General features: G+C 32.6%; 1 long non-coding RNA gene across 1 annotated transcript in view; it reads right to left on the reverse strand.

Annotated features, from left to right (window-relative positions):
• LOC132753034 (uncharacterized) overlaps positions 1–20,506 on the reverse strand; it is a 60,441-nt gene that overhangs the window by 36,648 nt on the left and 3,287 nt on the right. The window contains exons 2-5 of the long non-coding RNA XR_009628894.1: positions 17,134–17,214; positions 13,302–14,356; positions 9,690–9,792; positions 6,817–6,880 (exon numbers count right to left, since the gene is read on the reverse strand). This is a non-coding gene — a long non-coding RNA (uncharacterized LOC132753034). The remainder of the gene's footprint in view (positions 1–6,816; positions 6,881–9,689; positions 9,793–13,301; positions 14,357–17,133; positions 17,215–20,506) is intronic.

Consider the following 20,506-nt stretch of genomic DNA (forward strand, 5'->3'; position numbering starts at 1 on the left):
ACAAACTGCCTCCCTCTACACTGGTGATATACCACCTCTGTTTATACTAGTGATAAACAGCCTTCCCCCATACTGATGACATACAGTCTACATCCATACCCCCTTGGTCTATACTGGGGACATAGTCCCCCGCCCCCACATACCAGTGACATACCACCTCCCTCTATTCTGGTGAAAAACTGCCTCTCTCTACACTTTTAAAATACTGCCTCCATTGGTGACATACAGCCTCCCTCAATACTGGTGACATATGGCCTCCCTCTATTTTGGTGACAAACTGATGAGCTAAAAATGTGACATTTGAAATAAGGGATCTCTACAATAGATTCAGTGGTCTTACATATTGTAGCTCCTGAATAACTCTGATATGAAGGTACATATCTTTGTACCTTTTGATATCTAAAAGACATCACATATCATCAATTTAATGCCACAGGAAAGCACCAAACCAAGTTAAAGCCTAAATTAATGCTACAGGAAAGAACCAAACTCAATTAAAGCCTTAATTAAGGCTGGAGATATTCCCCCAGACAACCTTTTAGTCACATTGACATTTCTGATTGTTGGTTTGCCTTTAAGCCTTGCTTAGAAAAAACTTTATTCTAGTAATACGTCTAGACCAGTAATTGTATTCAGCCACCTGTTGGCTATATAATACGCAGTCTGCTGCACTTTTAAACAACAAGTTGTTTGTGAAGTTAAGATATTAAAAGGTTCAATAAAGATTGTATTGTTGAAGGCATAGATAAAAACATACATGCCCTTAAATCATGCACAGTCTCAAATACGTATTGTCACCTAAGTGCAATGACGGGTTAAGTCCTTCTAAATTTAATAGGAGTTAACTAGTTATTGCACTGGGCGAGGTGACGCTATATTCTAACTCCTTTTGGCAATCATTCATATTTTCAGTTTCATTTATTATTCCAAGTAAAAATTAAACTATCAAGCCAATCTAAATATTTATTCTAAGAAAAGTTGTACAATCAAATCAATCTAAATTATTCTTGAGGACCATCGTTTCCTTTCAGTTCTCTCTGAAAACCTGAAAAGTTGTCATTTAACTGAAGCTATACAGTTTATAAGAAAATGAAGGTGGACGAGACAGTCTACATGTTGAATGCTAGCCGAAAAGACCTAATAGGGAAAAGATAAGGCTAAAATAGTTCTCCGTCTTTGGCACTCTATAATTTTGCGAGTGTCTGTGCGTATAATTGGAAAGCTATACCCAATTTCCTAGACAGGAACATATTTAATCGTGAATGTTGCTCTCATAAAGTTCTTCACTTGAAAACCTATCCTTAAAATAATAGATAATAACGATCCCTCAGACATCTTAAGGAAATACGATGGGCGACAATTCCTTTTTTAGATAAAATAAAGATATCCGATATCTCCAATACAAGCAATTTCTGGCATCAGCTGTCTAGCCAATTTCGAAGAAAAACTTGCTTAAGAAGCCAATGAAAAGATTATATTCTTCTTTAATCTTTTAACATTTTATTGAAAATGTTCTCACGAAGTAATACTTTTATTATTTAATATGTAAATTCCTTAAACACATATACAATAAGAAAATACAATAATAAAAAAAATCAAACTAAATGAGAAAAAATGTTTTGAATTTACTGTTAAAGGAAAAAAATACTAACTTTTAAGTTTAATATTCCAAAACAAGGTCTTGATTTAAGTTTGCGTAATTAATAATTTTTGTCTGAAATTCCAGCTTCTTTTTCCTTCCATCTTAATATTTATGTTTTATCAAGTCTTTACATTAGCAAACAACAATGTAAAGGTTCAACCAATAACCTGCAAAAATTTGTAAAATGAACTTGCACCACTTTGTATTAGAAACAATCCATTTCTACTTAAAGGGGTATCCATCAGAAAATAATAAAACTGACCGGCCAAGGCTCTGGTCAGACAACAAGAAAGTTCAGGTTGTCCTCACTTTATACATATAAACATGACAAGTTTGTTATCACTGCCAACAATTCAAGTTCGGATTAAAATGAAAAAGATATGAAAAAGAGACTATTGAACCCTCGCAGCAGCTGACATAGGAGTAACTTTAAAATTCTGACAAACTAATTACTATTATTACCTCCGTTTCTTTTTTGTTTCTTTTTTTTTCTTCCCCAGAGCAAAGTACACGAAAACCAGCTACCTATACTAAAACTTCTACTGCAGATAACGTGCTTAACTGTACACGCCTGTAAATTAAATAACGGACAATGTTTCGTGCCAGTGCATTCACCAAATGTGTAATTTTAATAAAAGCTCCACTATTTTCAATAGAACTCAATGTTATGCAAATTGGTTCCAAGAGGTTGATGACAAAAAGCAGTGAAAGCACCATCATCAATAATTTCCCCCCATCAAATTTAAATGCAATAGTGAGTGAACACTTTCATTTAAGTACAAACTTCAAGTAGATGGCAATTTTAATTTAAACGCAAGAAACGGAGCTTCGGAACTTTCACAGAATTAGACAATGATATATCATCTTCATAGATGTCGTAAAATTTTATATGCTCATTGACAAATGCTCTACTAAAGAATTAAATCTTGTTAAACCTCGTTAAGTTTTTTTTTCTTTTTCATTTTTTGCCTTGTTAATTAGTAGGAAAGAATAAAAAAGAACAATAGAATTAAGAACGCTACCTTTAGAGGCAAATCAAAACAAAAAAATATTGATGGAAAAAAAAGGGAAAGAATGAAACATTTAAAATTTTGGAAAAAAGTTATCGTCCGCGCCAAGTAGTCCATTTATATGCATGGACACTAAAACTAAAATCATGTTTTTATTTCAAAACTATTGTTTGATTCGTACTATTAAACACATCATTTACCAGAAGAAGCGAGTATCATATATACATGTTCCCGTCATACAATGTCACACTCGCCTGGCCATTGATTGGATGCCTCAGCCACTAGTATTATGTTGTCTATCCTGCGGACATTGAGACATTAGGTATTGATCGATTTAGCTAAAAAAATATATATACATAACATCTCTCTTCATCCACTTTCATTACTCAGTAACTAGGTCACTTAACTCGATCATGTCACATTTAGCGGGAAATAAGTTTAAAGTCAGGAACAAGCTGAAACGTTATTGATTCAATTTGAAAAATCAACTCCAAAAATAGAACATATTTTATTGGATTTATTAAATGATTAATTAATAATGAATAAAAAAGTAATATTGGCCCTCTTGACAGTTATAAAAGTAAAATTCAGATATTTGCGTTTGATTTCCAACTCATTTTCAAGTCTTGTTTACATAATTTTATGCAATAGGGATGCAAGGGGTGGTCTGTGAATTAAAAATAAATAATAACAGAAAAGGGATGGTCCTATTAGTCTGCTTGTATATATGAAATCAATCTTATTAAATATTGACACAATCATTGTTTTAATGATGAGCCAAAGACAAAAGTTGCCAAAGACAAAAGTCAAGTTGTCATATTTCTGTTGAAATCCCACTGTCATGAAGTAACATTCATCAAAGCCCATGGGCAACTAAGAAGAGTTAACTCATTCCAAGATTTCTGAATAATTCTCAAGATGTTTGCAAGTTTGTTATTTGATAATGCCTGACATACAGAACTCTTACAATTCTAACGATGCAGATTCATTTGTGAGGTAATTTCCAGCAACCCGTGAAAATTTGCTGCAGACGACATAGGAGAGTTCTCTCCCTTACTCCAAAATATTTCCAGCTGGAATGCTTGTCGTCATTCCTTCTTCAAGCTTTTTTTTTATTTAAAGAAAATATACAAAATAGTCTTCACATTATTTTGTGGAAATATAATAAACATATTATCTATGAACTTAATCTATATCCTTGAACAGTAACTGTTGTTAATCAATATTAAAACAAATTAAAAGAAGAAATATAGAATCTAAAAAATTTGGATTTCTACTAAAAAATGTAAAATGAATCTTGCACAAACTTTTTAACTGCCTTGATTTTATACAAAATGCAACATGTAATTTTCCTTTATCAATTTATAAGGAAAAAAGCCCTCATAAAATCTGAATAGAGTCTAAGCCATTACAAATATTGGCAACTTTTTTTTCCATCAAATACAAACTTCCTTGTAATAAATAGATACTAATTATAAAGAGATTTTAAAAAAAAGTACAAGTAAAAAAGTATACTAATAACTAATGCCATTACAATATTGCAAGTAATTGACGACCAGGATTGGAGGATGGAATTTGATACAACAAAGAAAAAACAACAACAACAAAAGCAGCAGCAAAATGGATCATAAATCCGGAACTAAAATCAGTTATAGACATTTTCCTCTCATTTACATATTAAATGCCTTTTGTCTGTGAGCAGTGAATAAACCATTCTTTTATACTAATTTATAACCGGACATCTGACACCTATGGAAGCAATCACACTTGAGTTATGTTTTTCAGCCTGAATAATTGATAATATCTGAGGAACATTTGTCTACTATCCGCTATGACTATTTCCTTTTATCTGCATAATGACGGCTAATGTTTCCATATATGTACACAATATCCAAGTGCCCGATTATTGGGTTACCGTTCACCATTTGCGAACTTCACCGGTTAACCCGTCTGGCAATTATGTGTTCAATATATGGAGATTATTTTCAAACTCGACAATATACACAGAGATCAAAAGATTATCTACACTGTCTGGGTATGTATAGAAAAAAAGCACGACTGGAGTTTGCCAAGTCATACAATATTAAATAAATTGCCATGATCAAGCTCGACATAATGACATACATTTCACTGCTGGATCAGTCGATAAAACCTGGAATTTTTACTGATTAAAAATAAACATCAAAAACAGTAGTGATCACATGCTATTATGACTGTCACCATGGCATCTCCATGCTTGTTTCTATTCTATATGGAATACACTTAATACAGAAAATTACAGTGTAACCTCCATGGAGCAACATCTGAAAATACCACTCACGAAATACTCTTTGTAAACAAAAAGAAAGCATTCACTAGTCTAAGTACTCTTTTTGACAGGCACTTTTAAGGGGAATAGGAAATAATTGTCTCCAATCAATTTAATCTTTTATAATGACCAAGCAAACATGTAAGGACAATTAAAGCACATAATAAATATATACATGTACATATAGAAGTTTTACCAACTGCCATAATACTGTATTTGATTTGCATCTAATCAGAGGTGGAACCATTGAACATTTCTATGGGTTTTTTTTTCGCATGGACACAATAAATTGTTGATTTTATATAAAATTGTCATCAAATACACAGACTTGATAGGACAAAACATTTGGGTACTAAACATAGATATACCTTGATTTAAAATGCACCGCAATTCACAGAAAATCCTAGCCATTTGTATTCTGCAAAGCAAGAACGATATAAAAACACACAAGTACAAATCAAAGACAAATCACAATTGCAAGGTCACAAAGCACATTCTTATTTTCTAGAAACCAAAAATAAAACACCTTTCTTAATTTATAGAAACCAAAAATAAAACACAAGTACGACATAATATAAAATACTAATAAACGCCAAGACTTCAAGTATTGCTTTATTGTGCATGAAATCACAAATCTGAACAGAGCTGCCAAGTGAACTCTGCATCCTTAGCTTCTAGTCAAAACAACCTTCTATTCGTCTCAATGCTTGGTGCAAACACACTGGTTACAGTTGGTCAGACAACTATAGAGAAACAGTAGCATGAAAATGTAACGTTAAAACTTTTAATAATAAGGAGGACACACCCTCACCCATGACACGAGTATAGAGCCAGGCCAGCCTTAACATCCATGTAATTTGACAAGACTTCAGATTGTTCGGTTACATGATCTTATTAAAATTAGTAAAAACAACAGACTGCAGGACAAGTCCTTTTTTACCCTAAATATTTCACTGGTAAATTTAATTTCTTAAACATTTATTTATAAATTTCCAAATATCACTAGCATGGTCATATACAAGTATATAGAAAAAAAAATTTTTTATAAAAGGTAATTTGGCCAGGACTGTGTGAAAAGAAGTTAGGACTTGTTCCTGTAATATCAACTTTTATGAACTTACTTCACTGAAATACAACAGACTTCCCGAAATACGTCGGTCCGACGGACATGTCCGATAAATTTTGATCAGGTCCGACAATTTTTTATTCCGGATCGGTCCGACTGTCCGGCTTTTATCCAAGCCGCATGTATACAAAATGGCGTCGCTACAGGTGCCAAACCTGGGAAAAAACGAAAATCTACGTCAGAAGAGTGCGCAGAACAGCAATAAAAGGATGAAAAGAATAGACCTGAGACAAAATTCAATGAAAAATGGAAGCAGAACCATGAATCATTGGTGTATGACAGGGCGGAGATGAAAATGCACTGTACGAATTGTGCCGATTTTTACGGCGAAAAAATAAAAAACAAAAAGTGTCTTAGAAGTACAAACACAAGTTTTTCTTTGATTTTGATCAATTTTATTTGGTCCGACAGATTTTGTTTCGGTCCGACAGATTTTCATGGTTTGTCAGACCGAATGTCTGACAGTTTTTTTCAACTTTCGGGAAGTCTGATACAATTCACTGAACTTTTCTCTTTCTAGCCTAGCAATATGTAATAAAATTCAAAGTTAAAATGGAATAATTTTCAAATTGTTTCATATCATATATGAAAACTTGATATATAACCAAGTTTATGCATAATCTTCTTTATAAGTTACAATTTTCAAATTCCAAACTTTGATTTTAAGATCCCGAATTGAAGATCAAAACAAGACGAGTTGTTTGAGAAGCATTACTTAACATATTCTTACCTATTTATACACCATTTGGAAACGATACTAATCATCAGCATCTCTGCGGGCTGTTGAACTCCGTCTGAAAATGTACAAGTGAAAATTAAAAGTCTTATTCGGGTTATATCAGATAAATATGTTTCACTAATTGATCATTACAATGTCTGAGAAGTTACCTAACGGCAATATAGATGCTTTTCATAAGTCTTTTAGGGCCTAACTATATCAAAAAGAGAAAGGTGAATTCAATGTATTACTGCTGATATCTTAGTCTAGGCTCTAATTTAACAAGTACAGATAGCTGAGGATTTCTCCCAGTCTTACATCTTCTCATAAAGGGAAGAAGAAAGAAACCTGGCCAAGATTTTCTACATGAAAAGCTTATCATAAAGTATGCATTGGAAACTGCTTTTTTACAAGCTTTTTCATAGTGCTTATCAAAAGATATAAACTAGTGTCTAAGGACAATTCCCTTGCCCAAAGGTATTTGACCTGACTATGTACGACATGAATGTCCTTCTTTGGACACAAAGTTCACCTATACATTGTCAATATTTATAAAGTAAATCTTCTATCCTATGTATTTAAGTATTTAATCGAAACATTCAATAAAACTGTGTCAGGAAAATAGCCGGAGAAAAGAAATTTGCGTACAGAAATCTGAGACGGTCCTTTTATTCTTTTATGGCCTCACTTTAGACAAAGGTTAACTTGACTGTGACCTTATAAGTTGATTTTGTCACAATTTCCTGATAAAGAGACAGACAGTTTGACCTAAATCCAAGTATTCTTTCCTGACCTTTAGTTCGGCTTATCACTTGACAAAGTAATTAAGAATAGGAAAACAAACTCACTGAACTCCTCAAAAGATAAAACCACAGGAAAGTTTATATCTGCAAAGAAGTGATCTCACAGACAGATGTTTTAAATCGATGACCTTATAGATTAATTCAACAAATGAAAGAAAAATAAAATACATTTCTAAGCATGCTATCTCGAAGGACTAGAGTAAGAGACCACCTCTAAGGCACATTACATGAACACTTTTATAGTCAACATAAAAATGCAGTGTACATACATGGTAGTGTTTGTGGACAAGCAGAAATGATAAAGTCAGAGGCATATATTTGAGTGTTTCTTCATGTATGGAGGATTTACATTTCATAATCAAATGCTAGGTTGTTACAATTATGCTTCATGTGTAGCCAGATCTAGTAATGAAAGAAAATATTAGACCCAAGGTGTGTTAAGAAAAGAACACTTGATTTAGTATCAATACCAGTACAATCAGAAGTAAAGAACAGCTAACAAAATATACATCGTCTTAAACTAGCTACACAAGCCAAAAACATGGTTACACCATGGTACTCCAAATTGTGGAGACCCTGACAGTTTTTCCTAGTGGGCTTAACCAACTAGATAGTAATGGGAAGATAATTTTAGCAAAATAAAAGAAATTAACTGTTCATTTTCTAGCATTCTTATAACATAGACGACTGGCTTGTCTGCACTGGTTGTATCCATGGGTAGATTCAGGCTAAGAGTTAATGAAATGTTTCTCTTAAATATAACACCACCTAGCAACAATATCATAAATGGCACAAGTCCTACAATGTAATATAACAATCTCTTGCACTGTAAAAATTATGTACTAATTGTCTGACTCTAGTTTCTTAACTATAAATAATCATTTGGAATTTCAGTCCTCAATTTACATGACATTCACCCAATGATAAAACTATTGCAATGACCTCACCATAACTTTCCTTAAGAGTACCAAGTAGCCACTGGTCAGATTATAAAGACGAGAGCTAGGGTCTGACTTGAAGTTGATACTGGTTGCATAGGTTATTTCATTATTGCGACACATGTTGAAGGAATGAACTGTTTCTCTGAACTTGCTTGAACTGAAAGTAATTAGTTTTTGCCACGAGAATCGAGTCAGGCCAGCCTGCACATCCATGCAGTCTGACCTGGTTCTGTATTTTTATTCCTAAATCCTTTAACCACTGAATGGACTGTTTGACACTCAAAACTTAAAACACCAATGGATAGGAAGAGGGAACTAATGAAATATAAATGATATAACTGATTTTGTCAACTGTTGAACTGTCGACAAAATTGTCACGCTGTTACAGTGCTAGTAACAACTATGTAATGAAGTGTAATAATGAAACATTAAAAATTGAAAAGTCTCGAGTGAAATATCAAGTTTTGCTTTGAAAATTTGCATTATTTCAAAAAAACTTGTAAAAAAATCATATATAAACTTCTCTATTTCAAATATCATATTTAGCAATTGGTGACTGAAGTATATCGTGTTCAGCAAGTGAAATACTTTGAAAGGAAAATTATTTTAAAAAGTATAAGTAATTTATTCAATATAAAAGCGAAACACCTCTACTTTTGCCAGCTGGCTATTATCACCTCATGAAAAGGAAATTACTCCAAGCATAATTTATTTCAATACATTTCAGGTCAAGAAACATAGAAACGCCTTGTTAAGCTGTCCTTTATACACACCGATAGTTCAACATTTAAGTTAAGGAAAATAAACTGAAGTATCACCCTACAGTAGCTGCCAAAAACTTGTAAAATTACAAAACTACACAGATATATTCCCCTTCTTAGATTTTGGGAACCTAAATCATAAATAAGGAGGAACATAAAACAGTGTCAATAAACAAGGCCGACATAAATGACATAAAAAAACAGCTACATTTTGTCAAGTTTTCTACCAAAGAAAGCAGAATTAAGGAGGGGGAGAAAAATGTATGTCTTAATAAATATTTGGTTATCATAAATACGTATATACATATTTATATACATCCTGTCACTTATAATATATAATTTCTATATAAACTCATCTCGTAAATCAATTATGTTTTTACCTTTTCTAGTTGTTTACATAGTTCTTTACAAGTCACCTTGTCACTGTCGTCTGCTCAATGTGTCACCATACAATCATATAGCTTGTTCCTCACTTCCTTCAAACTGGAAAATATACACATTTCACTCTTGTACTATTGTATGTTTTTTTTCTTCTAAAAATGCATCATTTCTTAGATATCTAAACATCATAATTTAGAATATTTTGGGTTTTCCTAGCTGAACCAACTTTCACAAATAAGTGTGACTGACTATTGTGACATGTGAACTATTGTGAGTGGCAGAGCACTATGAAGCTGCTCAGTAAAAGTTTGTTTGTACTTATGGATAAGCTTCAAAGAACCCTACTTCCTACTTCTTCTTCCTAAATTGAAAATTGTTAATTATCAACAAGATCAATTTGCCTTTGGTAGGAGTGCATGATAAAAAAAAAATTTGATGGCTATAGTTTTTTTTAAGAGCGCATTCTTGGCAAACAAATGTCAACTGCATTGTTCGTTAATGTATGTGACAAAATATGCTAACACTTGTATCAGATCAACAGAAATACCAAAATACCACATCTGTGTTGACCATTAATCAATGTAATGAACATTCATCAATTTTCTCTTTACATTTATATTATCAAGTTTTGATGAAAAATACTTAACAGTTACAGGTTAAAGGTTCATAGTTAACAGTTACTGGTTAAAGGTTCATAGTTAACAGTTACAGGTTAAAGGTAACTGGTTAAAGGTTCAGTGTTAACAGTAACCGTTTTAAGGTTCATTGTTAACAGTTACAGATTAAAGGTAACTGGATAAAGGTTCATTGTTAACAGTTCCAGCAAAGGGTTAAAAGCTAACAGTTAATTATTAAAGGCTAACAGTTATAGGTTAAATGTTCAAAGTTAACTGAGAGAAAAACAATAAAACAATATTAAATTCTGTCTGAGCATGAGGCTGATCATCAAAGGTAAAATAACCTAGAAATAACTAATTTACATATAGATTGGTATAAAAACGAGTCATGGACTAAAATGATAAACTTAAAGACACCTGAACTAATTTATATAATGGACTTACCCTGCTTACAAATTTTTATTTTAAAGGGTTTCCCTGTCAAAATTCTAAATTTGAGCATCTTATAATGTACAGTTTATGTTTGACTGATTCACTGAGCAGACTTGCCCAACTCCTACATTACAGGACCAGCAACCACTCTACTAGAAGCATAGGTCTCTATCACCACCAGCACTTGTCAAGTTAACTACCTATGCTAAATAAAACGATAGGTAACAGTTTCTTACAAAGTGGCATAGTCAAAACAGACCTTTCATAAACTGATATTTCTAAATTCCAATCAAACATAGTGATGAAATCAGGAGTCATTCAAAACCTATTTTCTAGTTTGATTCACCATTGTCGAAGTTTCGCATTCCAGATATTGTCACAAAGTTGGTCCAATAGACTGAGAATTGCCATCGGCAGTAATTTTACTTCTCAATAGTTTTTTTTCGTAGATTTTTAAACCAGTGAAAAGACCAGACTATAAGAAATGTCTGGTCTCTGAACACTGTACCGAAATATTACATCATCACAAAATTTGTCAGCTGTGAAGTGTTATAACCTAACTGAAGAAATAATGTGACCACATCAGTTTAAAATCATACAATAACAAGGACATCACTTACCATAAACGTTGAATATTTGATTATGACTAATCGCGCGTCACTGAAACAATATATCAAGCTGGCACATTACAAATAGATAGGAATAATCCAGACAAATGTTGATCAATATCATCCGACTACCTTGTCAACCTATAGCCGTTCTTTGACAACAATGTCATCCGAGAAATTCATTAATACTTTTTCATTCATACACTTCAATTGTCTCCGCAATTCCGTCTCAAGGAACAGATTACGCCAACGTCAACAGGAATATGAACTTCTCAAGAACTTTTAATCCACAACAATTGAAAACGTTGATCCGGACTCGGGACAAAAGTTTAGTAGGTGGCTATTGCCTCATGTATATATGACTACCTGTATAATACATAAACTATGTATAGACAGTCATAACAATGCCTCCGGTAACCAATTACTTTTTACAAAATTTTATAAATCATTAGACTCGAGGCTAACAAAACGAGACAAACTTCAGTTAAGTCACGACTGACTTATAAATAAATCTATACATTTTCCGGTTAAAATATCCAACAGCTTTCATTAATACACAATTTTCAAATTTCCCTTAATAAACATTTCTTATGTTAAACCGATTTCTTACTCAATACAGTATTTCAATGTAAACACTAGGTTGAATGAAGAACGTCTATACGTGCTATACATAGCTCGAAAAACAGAGACAACGTACATGTATTATACAGCCCAGACTATAACCTCATGTATATAATAACCCAGACCGGAGTGAATGTGTGTATTTATAAAACATATTCATATCACCTAGTGAAGGGTTAATACAGTACTGCAGACAAAGGGTTAACCTTCATATGTCAGACGAAAACTTAAACTTCTGTAGATAAGACTTTTGAAAATATTTGCACTCTGTATACAGTGTATTTACTTAGTGGTTTAAAAATGTATACAAGCAGTATAGGCTGACAGACTTGATTATTGGCTGTTGAACATGTAATCAAGGGAAAGGTCAGTCAGGGTCAAGTTTCAGCCGAATGACCAGACAGGACAAAGTATGACCTTACATCCCAAAAGTTACCTTAAATGACCTAGGCAGAGTGGTTCGGACGGGAATGTTCAGACGGGAATATTTGAAGCCGCTTAGAAGTTATTTAAAATTCTGTAGCTCAAACCTTTTGGTACTTTGGTACAACTAGTGATATAAATGGCATGATATAAATGGAACATAAATACCAAGTCTGAACAAAACTTCTATTTGTTTGTGTATGTGGTAATTTTGAACAATAAACTAATTAGACCTGTCAACTTGACCCATTCTTAGACCATAATCTGCTAAATTTCTCTAAAGTACTTGACAAACTTCCATTTTAGGAATTGTCCATTATCGATGGTCAGGATGTTATTCAGCCAAAAGTATAGGGAATAGTCGGATTGTGCAAAGGTGCTAGCTGGTCCGACTCTATAACTGGTCACAAAGGCTAATCACTCTTTTATTAAAATTCAAAGTTCTATGCAGGAAATGAAAAAAAATCAAAAAAATTCAGATTACACATGTACAATAATAGTATTTTGGAATAGAAAAGTCTTGTACATTACAGGAAACAGCCACACAATCATTCAATATGTACTCAAGACTTGAAACATATAATTTTCTGAACTGCAGTGTCTTAAACACCAGTCAATTACAACATTGGCTGTTTAACCATTGTGTAAAAGTGGACATTTTTGGGTTATAAAGACCCAGCCAAGGTAGATATAAATGACGAAGGATGTAACTCGACAGTGCCTTAAGGTTACCACTATTTCTACATTCTGGTTTATTCATTTACATTACGTGCTGATGAATATATATAAACACACTTAACACTTCTAACTTCATTACAGGGAAACCTAGCAAAAACAGTAACAGCTAATGGAGACAATAGGTTATGGATCTATAATTCGCTTCATTACAAACTAATAAACAATATCTTACCATGCCAGTAAACAGAGCTGCTGGTTTCTATAATAACGCTAGTGGAGTCAACAATCGTCTAACAAAAACCAACACCATTTTTTTTTGTTCAAGTCAGAAAGCGTCTAACTGGTCCTAGAAGCTTGGCATTCTCACGACAAAGCTTGAGTGCAGCATAAATTGTCCTGTAGGGTAGGCATTCCAATAACATGGCTTTTTTTGTGCAGCATACAGTGTCCATTATCATATTCATTGTACAATGAACAATCATACTGGTAACAAGGATTTCTTGCAACATAAACCAGTCTATGGAATATTATTCTCATAAAAGTGTGCATTGTTTTTCTCTTAATTAGGCATTCCAATGATGCAGAGATGGTGTAGCATTCAGGTCTAACAACAAAGCTTTGATGCACTTCAGATTGTTCTCTACTCAAGACATTCAAAGAAACAAGGCTTTGGCACAATATACATTGTCCTCTTGCCATTTTTACTATCTATGTATGTCATTAAGTTTATACAAAGGAGCTTCATGTCATGTATTGTTGAAGATGGCAAGATGGAGGTTTTGAGGTAGACAAGGTTGGTCTACTGATCATAGATCTTTATCAACTCACAAAAGCAAGATGTCCTTTTTTTAATAACAAGCTTGATAGCATAACCTGGTATAATATGCTAGGTGTTCATATAACTTCTAAGTAACTTCAAAAGTATCAAACATAGCTATGCCAAACAGTGTCTCTTTTAGTAATCAAATATAACCAGCAAGCTTTTTAGTAACCAGGACTTAAAAAGACCTATTACTAAGTCTAAATTACCATAGTGACCAAATTCAGCTGCCAACAGACTTAGCAACATGATACTGTCAGACTGGACTGATATTTGACAAAGTGCTGCAAAATGCTAAGATATGAAGACTATAGTGGTCCATGTGTCGACTGCTGGCAATAAAAATCTTCTGCAGAATATTGAGACATCAGGGTCCACAAAGTACTCACGACAAATCTTGCATACTGCTGCTAATGAAATGCTGCAGGCTGCTGACAAGTGTGACGGCATACTGGTCCTGTTTTCAACTGAAATGGAAATGTGCAGAATAATTAATTACCACTACATATAACTTTGGGGCATTGTTATTGCAAATATTCAAGGGAAAAAAAAGTATTTTCCTTGTCAACTGCTCCAACCGCCAGCATACATGTACTAACTCTATTCCATGTCATTTGTAACTATTTCAGATTGAAGCAATGATTAAAAGTTGTAATTTCTTTTTAAATTTAAACACTTGGTTATGCAACCTTTATTTTTTCATGTGGAACTTTTACAGGAATTGTCTTTCTTTTCACTTTTATATACACTTGAATTCTTTTTGGTTTATATAGAAATGTTTTACTTTGCAAAAGCCAGTTTTGAAAGTTAAACTCAGAGCTCCTGCCGAAACCCCAATTCCCCCCATTTGACATCATTTTCAGCTGGACATGCTCTTTCAACAATCACGTGTTGAGCTCTTTTTCTTCTTTTAATATACTGTTCAAGATGACACAAGAATTAGTTTGTTTTGCCCGTCTTTCATTTAAATTCTGTAGCTTCAAGCTTTACATGTTAATAAAACTTTTATCTTTATTGACTAGGCCCTTCCTAGTACAATATCAATACAATCAAGATTGAATAACTAGCCTACAGTAGAATAAACAATAACATGCCTCAACTTTTTTATTTCAATATATTTTTTTATCTTCTACATGGAATCAATTTTTAATAAGAACCATGAAAATATCATTCCAAATCAACAATAGGCCCTTTCCCTACCTTCGAAAAAAGCCCTTTTATTAAGACAATAATCACTTTTATCACCATTTTTATGTGGGATAAATGGACATAAATGGAGAACATGTCACTTATACCCCTGAAACTCTCCACACCATCTCTTTTCTTTCACCTTCAGACGAAATTGTTCAATATTAATAGATTTTCATATTCTTGGCGATACAAATTTTTCAATCTTCTTTTCATTATATGTTTTTGGTAAGCGAATTCAAACGGCACTAACTTGACAAAAAAAACACCTTTCAACAAAACTGGAAATAAAACTGAGTCTGTCAATTGCTTATTTATTATTCATGAGATGGCTTGTAAATCAAGGTCTCTCATTCAACCACGATTCTTAATACTTATTGGTATTAAAACTTTCCTGTCTTTTCTTAATTTGTCTGTAACTTAGAGCGAAACCGTCCTACGTCAATGAATCAACTAGTACTAATTCAGTTATGGGTGCGAAGATGCCGCTGAAGCCGCAGAAATGACTGAGTAAAACAATCGCGTTAATTCTATCCTGTCAATAGCTTTGCCAAAGAACAAAGAGCTGTCGCAACCGGTGTAACTTTTTCAGTTTGAAGGTATGAAATTTAGCGTGGGAAAATTGTTGTCGTTCTTTTTTCTTTTTCTTTTTTGTCATCTACTCTTGATAGTAGAAATGGAAGACAGCAAGATTTCAAGCTGGGATTGTCATTTACCCCAGTCACAAATTGTTAAGGCAACTATATATTAAATGCAGAAGCTGAATTTAAGATTAGGTGTAAACTACAAAATAACAATGTAACACTTGTAACTAAATCCGCCAATTTTTCTTCTTCTTTTTTTCCTAATATTAGCTCAAGGGCATAAGCTCTTATTTTTATATTTTAGTATTTCACATTTAAAAAACTTTCCATTTTATATTTTGTAATTGTTATTTCGTCACTTAAGTAAATTAAACTAAATTATTGTCATTAAAGATGGAAATGACAAATGTGTTATATAACATGCAAAACTATGTGACAAATGTTTCTTTAGGTAGTTTTAATAAGATCTTGAGTCAACTCAAATTATACAATTTGTAACTATATAATAGGAAATATTCAACTTTTCTCTGCCAAGTTAAGTTACTATAAGAACATAAACTATGTAAAATACCAGAAAAAGTCTTAATGAATAACTTGCATTTTGTATTGGAAAAATTCAAGATAATATGGAACTATGAAATGTATCCTTGCAAAAAGATTACAAACTATGCCGTAAGACTTGCGTTTCTGCTGAGAATTCCTCAGTCCCTTTCATTTAGTTAGTTAAATAAATTCAATTTAAGAGAGCTCAAACCAAGACTTTAATGGCAAGAAGACTGTTTCATCTTATTCAAAATACCATTTAGTTTTTCTCTCAACAAATTATTGACAGACAATCAGGTTTTCATACTTCTCACTAGAATGACGTAAAAACAAACGCTACTATGGTGCCATTTCACAATGTGATCACACAAACACCCACTATCACATTTGACAATATTAAATAATGGTTTTGTGAATTGAAGCATACGACAAGATTTGCTTTGAAAATTTCAAGATAGACAGTTGCTTTTAATACATAGCAGATTTAACTTGTTCAGGTGAGCAAGAACTGTAACTTATGAGAGAGTTATGAAGGTTCTTGCATGGCTCAACTCAGTCTGATTAATTAACCTTTAGCCTGCTGGCACCCTTACAACAAGTCCAATATAATATCAGCCAATGCCGTCTAATCAAAAGACTTGTCTATCAAAGATATTATGCATAGTAAATTGTAATGGTTAAAACGATTATCAAGAATGACTCTACAAGGTATGAAATTAGTCTCAGTCAAAAGTTCAAAAAATGTTTGTTACAGCAGATAGTCAATATATTTACAAGTAAATCAATTGTTTAAAACCGCAAATTTCAGAATCACTTTGATAAAACAACCAATCATTTGGCACCAGAATAAATAATTACTGGATGACTGTTGCAAGTTATCAAATCATTTCACACAATAACAATTGAACTTCAAATCTTATATAGCATACCTTTGTTTCTTTCCTCTTGGTCCAAACGTGTTCACCAATTCTACTGCTACAGCTGGCTATTTGAAACCATTCTGGAGAAAACTGAAATAAACAAATGATACTCATTACAAAAAGAAACAAGAAAAGCATTGATGCAAAGCATCAAAGGGCGTCCAAGCAAGAAATGCAGCAAGTGAAGATGAACTAGTACACATATGATGACAAGATATTCTTATAAACTACCAGAAATGTATACCACTTATGAATGAGCGGACGAAAGACATTGTTCATTATGAACTTTGATTGGCATGCTAGAGATTAGAATATTACTTGTTATTTCTTTATGATCGTGGTTATTAATAGCAACGGATATACATGTATGCAATCATTTATAATCCATATGTGTAACGCATGATCAACACGTACCACACATTTGTCCCTTATTATGTACATGTTATCGCTATTAGCGAAGACCCCCTTAAGGTATCTGTTCACACTTTAAGTTAGTAAAAATATGACACTGGTTATATTACCATGTTGATCATGTTGAGCATAATTGTTTATTATACAATAATTGTAATATCTATTAATTTTAATTTAAAAAAAATACAAATTTTATGAATATTGTTTCTTTTATTCTTTTTGTGTTTTATGTGCTATTTTAATACTGAGTTTTTACTACTCTTTTTTATTAAAATTGTAAAATAAATTTTAAGAATTCAATTGTCATATTGACCGACGATTATAAGTAAAAGCTTAACTGGAAAAAGTCAGTAAATTATGGTTTATCTTTCAATATATAATATTGTTTATTCTTAAACCATGTACATGTACATTGTATTTTTCTTTATCATTTTTTAAATTATCGATCAATTGAATAATTCATAAAATCTAATTTGTAACTTTGAATAATTCCTCGGCATCTTTACTAAACACGGATAACAAATTGAATAATTAAATAAAATGTTTCAAAGTTGATAATGTCATTTTAATACCATAAAAAATGTACCTTTTTCTCAATTATTGTACATATCACGGATTTATATTACATATAAATCCGTGTACATATTTATTGTTTTTATCTCATATAGATAAAATGAAACATGCTATTGTTGTTTTTTTCCAATTGTAACGATATCAAACATCTACTCCAAAATCGGAGAGACCGGACAATAAACGTGTGGTACTATTCGCCGGTCACTAGTAAATCCTGGTCAAAATAGACCGGGAGAGACCGGCATTTACCGATAGGAGTGATAAAAAGATATATCTATAAATAGGTTTTTGGAATATTTAGGTCATCAACTGATCATTCTAGGATACATGTACAACAATAACATACCATGACATGATAACCGACTGTGTACTACAATATGATAAATAAAAAACCCCGAAGAGCGTGATTTATTGACGGAAAAGGTTATTTCATTTGTAAATGTTTGCATTGCAAAATTTAATTGTAACATATCGCGACATTTCATTCTTATTTAATAATCAAGCACCCTCATACCGATCGGAATTTTCGGCTTTTATTATGACCGACTAAAAGGCTCGAGAAGTTGCTGTCGCCCTTTCACAAAATCTGATCTCATTCCATAAGAGCGCCGCGCTTCGGCGCGGACGCCAATGACAGTTTGTACAACCATGCTTTCTTACCAGACTTTATACTGTCGACAGCTCATGATGACAAGACCCTGCAATAACAATTGAATAGTTCCAAGGTAAAAAGGAGGACCAGTCCACTCCAAGCAATGTATGTCTAGCATTCTATTTAGAACTGTTGAGTGCTAGACTATTTTGGTTGGAACAATCTCCAATAAAAGAAAAAATGTCCCTAGACCATGAAATTGCCTATGATTATCCTAAATGACAAAGTCTATTTTACAATAAACATAAAACTTATTGTATCATGTACAAAGCAAGACTAAGTAATGGTCCCAGTGCTGTGATTCAAACATATAAAATATTCCTTCCACATCAAATTACATAATATCCGACGGGAAATTTCATAATTTGATGTAGATCTTCAAATAAAAAGTGTTTTTTCTTCAAATCAACTAGTCTGGCAGTATAAATAATAAATGAGAAAAGAAATAAAGAAGGGGGAAAAAGGGTGAACTCTTCTTATACTGTTAAGCAAACTGTGGTGTACGCCTAATAGAGTTTATGATTCCCCTGCTGGGGTTTGAATGAAGTCTAGACGCAACTTAGTGGCATTATAAGATTACATCTTGATGTTATGATGTCATTAGGAAGACAAGCTGTATTCTGACATATAGGTACGAAAAGAAATTAATAGTGTCTGACGTTCTGATACAGTTTAATCTTTGACTAATTCACCACAAATCACCCGTTTAAACACTGTCATTATAAAATATAGTTTTCTCGGAAAGGTCGACATACTCGGGTTTTGTTTATTTGGCGGCCAGACACTATGTCAATTTTAGTTTGTCTTAATTCCACTCCAATCGTTTGGTTTATTACATCACATATTCTTCAAGGTGTCAATTAGGAAATAAATATCACCAAGTCAAACCCACAACCTTTTTATCAGACAAATAAATAAAATAAACAAGGGTTATCTCCTCAATATTACACCATTTTCTTCACAACTTTTGACCAAAAATGACAGTCTTTTATCCTGCTGGTTCAACAGCAGATGGTTAGCAAAACTAAAACTTATTCTTTTTTTAAATTTTTTTTGACAAGTTTTCATATATTTTTCATTTTTTGTAGTCAAAATCTTATATATTGACTTTTGTTGTGTTAAAAACTCTTCAAAATACTGAAAGTAACAATCTATTGGTCTTGAAAAACCAAATAGATTTGATTTTCCCTGAATTTATAAAGCCTTTAATATAACGTAAGATGACTTTTATTACATAATGCATTTTATTACATAATATTATCATCATTTCAACAGCTCAATAGTCCCTTCAGACTACTTTTTGTCTCTTAAATTATCACTTTAGATTGAACATTTTGCAATAAAATAGAAAGGTATAATGCCTGGTATAAATAAATATACACATTTCCCAAGAGCCTCTGAAATTTGTTGAAAATTAAAATGGTTGTTAGCCATTGAATTTTACAGTAAGGTGAAAGCGATTAGTTTTTCATAATAAAAATAGGGGCCTAATTTAAGTCGGCAAAATATGTTTTTGATTTATTTGTCTGTTTTAATCTAAAGTATTTTTTAACTTGTCCGTATGATATTCATATAGTAAATTCTTAAAAAATTTTCAACTTGTCCGGAGAGGCTGTGGGGACAACCTGGGCAATACAGACGCCCCTGCTTTATCTAAATCAACAAAACTGTTAAAGCTTGAAAATTCCATAGAATTTTGATAATTTTCCGTTCTAATTCCTTTTCTGTTTGTCTGTCTGTCTGTTT

The sequence above is a fragment of the Ruditapes philippinarum genome, unplaced genomic scaffold (genome assembly GCF_026571515.1).
Source record: "Ruditapes philippinarum isolate M1 unplaced genomic scaffold, ASM2657151v2 ctg566_1_1_1_1, whole genome shotgun sequence".
NCBI classification, from domain to species: Eukaryota; Metazoa; Mollusca; class Bivalvia; order Venerida; family Veneridae; genus Ruditapes; species Ruditapes philippinarum.